Source organism: Bison bison, unplaced genomic scaffold, assembly GCF_000754665.1.
Source record: "Bison bison bison isolate TAMUID 2011002044 unplaced genomic scaffold, Bison_UMD1.0 scf7180017864492, whole genome shotgun sequence".
NCBI lineage: Eukaryota > Metazoa > Chordata > Mammalia > Artiodactyla > Bovidae > Bison > Bison bison.
Window position 1 is genome coordinate 3,854,517 of NW_011495051.1, and position 6,915 is coordinate 3,861,431.

Consider the following 6,915-nt stretch of genomic DNA (forward strand, 5'->3'; position numbering starts at 1 on the left):
GTTCCTGACTTTAGGGGAAATGCTTTCAATTTTTCACCATTGAGGATAATGTTTGCTGTGGGTTTGTCATATATAGCTCTTATTATGTTGAGGTATGTTCCTTCTATTCCTGCTTTCTGGGGAATTTTTATCATAAATGGGTGTTGAATTTTGTCAAAGGCTTTCTCTGCATCTATTGATATAATCATATGGCTTTTATTTTTCAATTTGTTAATGTGGTGTATTGCATTGATTGATTAGTGGATATTGAAGAATTGTTGCATCCCTGGGATAAAGCCCACTTGGTCATGGTGTATGATCTTTTTAATGTGTTGTTGGATTCTGATTGCTAGAATTTTGTTAAGGATTTTTGCATCTGTGTTCATCAGTGATATTGGCCTGTAGTTTTCTTTTTTTGTGGCATCTTTGTCAGGTTTTGGTATTAGGGTGATGGTGGCCTCATAGAATGAGTTTGGAAGTTTACCTTCCTCTGCAGTTTTCTGGAAGAGTTTGAGTAGGATAGGTGTTAGCTCTTCTGTAAATTTTTGGTAGAATTCAGTGTGAAGCTGTCTGGACCTGGGCTTTTGTTTGCTGGAAAATTTCTGATTACAGTTTCAATTTCCGTGCTTGTGATGGGTGTGTTAAGATTTTCTGTTTCTTCCTGGTTCAGTTTTGGAAAGTTGTACTTTTTTAAGAATTTGTCCATTTCTTCCACGTTGTCCATTTTATTGGCATGTAATTGCTGATAGTAGTCTCTTATGATCCTTTGTATTTCTGTGTTGTCTGTTGTGATCTCTCCATTTTCATTTCTAATTTTATTGATTTGATTTTTCTCCCTTTGTTTCTTGATGAGTCTGGCTAATGGTTTGTCAATTTTATTTATCCTTTCAAAGAACCAGCTTTTGGCTTTGTTGATTTTTGCTATGGTCTCTTTTGTTTCTTTTGCATTTATTTCTGTCCTGATTTTTAAGATTTCTTTCCTTCTACTAACCCTGGGGTTCTTCATTTCTTCCTTTTCTGGTTGCTTTAGTGTAGAGTTAGGTTATTTATTTGACTTTTTTCTTGTTTCTTGAGGTATGCCTGTATTATGGAGACTTTCTTGTTGACTAGGGCCCTGCTTCATCCAGCTTGCCTCGTGTCTCCCTGGTGTCCTCTTCTGTCCCAGGACCCTGATCAGGAAGGACCCCTGTGATGTTGAGACATCCCATCTCCTCAGGCTTCTCTGGGCTCTGGTAGTCCTCAGACTTTCCTTGTTGTTGATGCCCTGGACAGCTTTGAGGAGGACTAGGGTCAGAGATTTTGTTTAACTTTCCTCCTTGGGAGTTTGGTGTTTTTCTCATGGAGACACTGGGGCGCTGGGTGTGGGGAGAGGACACATGCGTGAGGCCGTTTCATCTTGGGATGCCTGCCACCAGCACGACTCTTCCCTGCTGGTGTTGACCTGGGTCCCCGGGCTGAGGTCATGCCTGTCAGGTGTCTCCACTGTAGAGTCATGCCACCCCCTTCCCATGCTGTCCCCTTTGGAAGGAGGTCACTGTGCCCAGCCGACACTTAAGCCCCCTCTGATCCCTTAGTCCTGGCTCCCCTTTGCCAGGTTGGCTGTGGCCGGGAAGGAGTCCAAGCCCCTGGTGGTGATAGGCTGGCCACGGTGTCCTCAGCCCTTATGGGAGCAAGAGAGGTGGGTGAGCCTAGCCCTGCATGGACAGAGGTCCGGGTGGACAGAGGCCTTGCCTTGCCTGTGGCCTGAGAACTGAGCTTTGACCTCAGCCTCGGAGCTTCCAGCCTCCTCTCCTGGGGTCAATGCTGTCATCCCCCAGAGCATGAGGGCAGGAGGCGCCATGGTCTCGGTGACCTTGCAGCCATGGGCAGCAATAGACTGGGGTCTGTCCAGCCGAGGACCACAGGCTCAGGCGGTCTCTGCCTAACCGCCAACGTGCTGCCGGGTCGTCATCGTCCTCCAGGGAGAGAGTGTGCCAAGAGGCAGTGACAAGTGACCGGGGAGACACACGGTCCATTAGACATGCGTGAAGGGGGTGTACCTGTGGGCACTGGGAATGAAAGGGCCCCCTCCTCCTTCGTCAGGGGGATGCGTATGGAAGCCTCTGGCTCAGTTTCTCTTTGCTGCTGTAACAAACGACCACAGATACAGTGGCTTAACACAACGTGGTCTGTCATCTCACTTCCCTGGAGGCCAGAAGTCTGACCCGGGTCTCACTGGGTTGGGACCAAGGCCTAGGCAGGGCTGTGTTCGTCATGGAGGCCCCAGGGGTGAATCTGTTTCTCTCCATTTCCAGCTTCTAGAGGCGCCGCATCCTCGGCTGGTGGGCCCTTGTCTTCAGAGCGCATCGCTCTGACCTCTGCTGACTCTGACCCTCTCACCTCCCTCTCCGAAGGACCTTTGGGTGACACTGGGCCCCCTGATAATCCAGGAGCATCTGCCATGTCAAGATGCTTAATCCTGCCTGGGGTCTGTCGCCACCGAAGAGAGCGTAGTCACAGCTCCCGGGGACCAGGATGGGAATGTGCCGGGGGCCATTGTTCTGCCAGGCACAGCCGCATGGGGGCGGGGAGGGGGATGCCAGAGTAATCAAATCCCCAGACACCAGCTCTTGTTGCTGGCGGGGCAGGTGGCAGCCGGGCAAGTGGGAGAGGCCAGGGAGCCCTTGGGATCTCACGTTGCCATGGGCGGCTTAGCAGGTTCAGAGGATGTGGCAAGCACCCGAGGCTGGTAATTCCACAGCTTGGTGTGGCCTTTCAGCCCTGGAGGTGGGACCTGTTAGAAGGCAGTTAAATCAGGACTTCCTTGGTAGGCCAGTGGTTAAGACTCCACACTTCCAGTGCAGGGGGCACAGGTTCAAAGCCTGGTTGAGGGAACTAAGATTCTACATGTCATGTGGCTCAGCCAAAAAAAAAAAAAATGTACAGAAGACCATGAAATCAATTTAGTGGGTTGTACCCAAAAATTTTAGTAACCTAATTAAAATAAGAAAACATCAATAGGCATTGTCTATTGAAATGGTGTTTGTGGGACTCATGCTATTTAAAGCTACCACTGAGTTGGGGGAAGTACGGGGGACCTAGTTCCATGTAGCCAGGACCCCAGGGCCCTAGGACCTAGCTGCCCAGCCCAGAAGGTCAGCCCCCAGTGACCAGTCCAGCCTTGGGCAACATGTGCGACGGCACTGGCAGGAAGGATCTGGCAGACCCCAAGCCCAGGTGTCTGGAAAGCGGCGGTGGGGAGGCCAGACTGTTGGGGCCCTGGCGCCACACCCCATGTTTGGAGTCTTGTCCTGTGTCCATTCAGCAAGTGTCCCTGAGCCCGGCTGTGAGTGCTGTGGTTGGGACCCTGTGCTCTGCGAGGGTCTCAGCTGCACAATGGCTGCTCCTGGGGGTATAGATGGCAGTCACCATGTGGCAGTTCGCATCCGACTGTCCTCCTCCAGGGGCACCTTCCCTGCCTGCGGGGTTCCCGAGGAGGCAGGACTTCGTGTACATCTCCCAGGAATGCCTGTACCCTAAGGCTTCCAGAAGCTTCTTGGGTCTGATGCGATTGTTCATGGAGGCCCTCACTTCCTCAGCTGATATTTAGGAGCTGAATGTAGACTGGGCCGTTTTTGGGAGGCTTTGGGGGAAGGGTGCTCGTGGTTGTGGATTTTCATGTCCCTGGAAATGTCTGAACAGAGGCAGGCATGCCTGGGCTACATGCAGCTGCGAGGTGCATAATTTGGAGTTGAGATATAGCAGCCATCAGTTTCGTTCACCGTGCTTTTATTCTGTGCGTTTTAGAAACCATCGCCATTGCTGAAACCCAGCAGAAACCCTAAGAGAAGCCACTTCCTGGCCTGTTGGTCTCTGCGGCCTCGCTCCCCACGACCGACAAGGAACCGTGAAGTAAGTGGTGTGTGGTTCCGTCCCCAGGGCTGCTGGTGGAGAAGGCGGCCCTGTTTGGTTCTGAGTTCTTGGGTGTCCAGGGACCTGATGCCCCAAGAGGAGCCCGGAGCCCTCAGGGTGGTTCTGCTGGGTGGGTCTGTTCTCCTATGGGCTCCATGTCTGCACGTTGGCCCCTCACTTCTGGAAGCCCTGAGAAGCCTCGTGCATTTCAGGGGACACCACCAGGCTTGCTCAGGACGAGCAGCTCTGTCTGTGTCGTGTCCCTGGGCGGGATGCCATATCTGGCTTCACTGAGGGGCATATTCACCTCACCGCAGTCATGGGGAGGGGAGGGTCTCTAAAAATGAAGAATTATTTTTTGAATGCTTTGAAAAGAATCCTGAAGCCCAGCTGCTTCTGAGTTTCAGCTCCAGGGTTTCCACCTTCTCCTGGACTTTTCTAATTAACCAGGGACAGAGGGTTCACAGAGGGTGGCCTCTGAAGGTGGCCTGAGGGGATCACTGGTGACAGGAGAGGGTGCAGCCTGAGTGTCTCGTGGTCAGCACCCATGGGTTGGGGAGGATTCAGGATGGGACGAGCGGCCCCATGCTCCAAGCCACGGTGAAGAAGGCTCGTGTTCACTGTTTACCTGATCCGGAGGCTCCTACCAAGGCCTTGTGGCTGATGAGGGCCCAGCATGGACTAGAGCGTGGTCTTGTGTGTTCTACCATGATTTAGGAACCCAGGAGTTGGGCTGTGGAGCTCAGGTTCCCCTCTCCCTAGGGTGGCGTGCAGGTTTTGCTCCTTAAAGGGTAGCTGTCAGGCCTCTGAGTCCAGGGTGTGGCCTGAGGACCCCTTGGCCCACCATCTGGTCTTGTAAATAAAGTTTTATTGGTGCATAGCTGCAACTGTTCATTGATGTCTCCCTTCTCACAGTGGTGGGATTGAGTGGTGCCCAAGGGGCTCTGTGGGCAGCCTCATGATGGGCACATACTCTTGAGAGGGTCGTGACAAGGAGAGCTTTTTTTTCAAAGTTCAAACAGATACTGAAGATCAGCAGCAGAAGGTGGTCTTAGCCCAAGTTTTTCAGTGGAGAAATGAGCTAAATGTTTCTTGTTTGCGCTTGTCGTTTTGAGCAAAGGCCCCGACCCTAGGGTACACATGACTGTTGATTCGCCTGCCGCCTGCAGCTTGGGGGGAGGTACTTAAGTGGAAAGACTGGGTGTCGAACCAGGACACCCTTATCGCCTGAGTTGCCTGAGGTTGTGACCACGACCACGCCATTCATGGGGCTTATTGAGATTTCTTATTGAGGGCCAGTGCTGCTGGCCCTGCAGCATCTTCTGAGTGTGTGGGCCTGATCCTGGCTCATCCCAGGTGGTACATGCTTGCTCTGGAATCAGCCAAGTAGCTCTGGGAATGTGGAGGATGGGCCGAGCCTGGGGATAGAGCTCCAGGGCAGGACCTCTGCCGTGGTGTCACACAGCCCCGCTTACAGTTCACACCTCCTGAGTCCTCCGCACAGCTCAGCCGAGTGGCAGGGGGACTGATGAGGTGACAGCCTTGTACCCAGCCTGCGCTGGCACCAACGTGAAGATGCAGGCCAAGGTCACCTGGGCAGGGACGAGCAGCTGGAAGCAGCTCCCAAGGCTTTCTGGGGCCACAGGCTGTGCTCGTGAGTCAGCTCTGCGGCCAGAGAGAGACTCCAGGCTCTGTGCCTGGGGTGCTGTCTGTGTCTGCGTGGTGGGAGGATGGAAGGGGTTGGGAGGGCAGCATTGCAGACCACTGGGTATTGCTTGGTCCTCTTCCTGGTTTTCTGGAAACTTCTGTCTGAGTGAGTGGGCAGAGGTGTTTGTCCTTCCAGGCCGCCCCTCACAGCTGCAGTCCTAGGTGGCAGGGGCGTGGTGACTGTTACTTATTTCTTTCTGTGATGGATTTTTTTTAATACTCTTTTTTAAAAATTTATTTTTGGCCCTGCTGGGTCTTGGTTGCTGAGCACATGGTTTTCTCTAGTTGCGGCGAGTCGGGGTACTCTTTGATGCAGAGCGTGGGCTTCACGTTGCAGAGCACAGTGTGGGCGCGTGGACTTCAGTAGTGTGTCTCATGGGGCTTAGTTGTCCAGAGGCATGCGGAATCTTCCGGGACCAGGGATCCAACCCATGTTGCCCGCATCACGGGGCAGATTCTTAACCACTGACCTACCAGGGAAGCCCTATGTGCTAGATTTTTCTCATGGTGTTTGAGGGAGATGGAATAGTGCCCCCCGAGATGCTCAGGCCCTGATCATGGGACCTGTGAAGATGTTCCCTGACATAGTGAGAGGGTCTCAGCGGCTGGGACGATGTTACAGATCAGGAGATGGGTGTTCAGCCTGGCTTATCTGAGCTGTCTGACATCATCACAGGAGTCCTTCTAAGAAGGAGATGGGTTCAGAGAAGGAGACCTGGTGATGGAGGCAGAGGTCAGAGAAAAGAGTCTGAGAGACGGGAAAAAGAGTCTGAGAGACGGGAGATGCTGCACTGCTGGCTGTGAGGATGGAGGGAGGGGCCCGAGCCAGGCAGGTGGTGCCTCTAGCAGCTGGGAAAGTCAGGAGCCCCCAGAAGGCACACAGCTCACGAGAGATCCGCACAGGACTCCTGGCCCTCACAACTCGGAGGGCAGTTTGCGCCGTTGGAGCCCTAGGTTTGTGGAGCTTGTTTGGTAGCTGGCAGGAATGTGCACAGAGCTGAGGGCCTTGTGTGTTTCAGTCTTGGCGTCATTCAGATAAGCGTCAGGATGGACCCCACCTGGCGCTCGGGCCCCGCCCCCACCCTGCGCCCACACAAGCCCCGTCAGGCTGTGCCCTCCCACCTTCCTGCCTCTGCGCTCTGCTCGCCTTGTCCATCTCACCCCTGGAGCAGGTTCAGTCCAGTTTCGTGGGGCGGACTCAGGTTGAGGCCGTGTCCTCGCATCCTCTGAGGGGCCCCTGGCGCCTGTGCTCCCCCGTCTTAATGCTGCTGCTCCTGCTGCATGGAGGCGGCACCCTGAGCCCCCGATCCAGCTGCACATGCCAGGGTCAAAGGTTTC

At 53.5% G+C, this 6,915-nt stretch overlaps 1 protein-coding gene across 1 annotated transcript in view; it reads left to right on the forward strand.

Moving 5' to 3' along the window:
• Window positions 1-2,904: 2,904 nt before the first annotated feature.
• KDM4B (lysine (K)-specific demethylase 4B) overlaps window positions 2,905-6,915 on the forward strand; it is an 89,971-nt gene continuing 85,960 nt past the window's right edge. The window contains exon 1 of the mRNA XM_010828455.1: window positions 2,905-3,870. The gene's annotated coding sequence lies outside the window, so the exon portion shown is untranslated. The remainder of the gene's footprint in view (window positions 3,871-6,915) is intronic.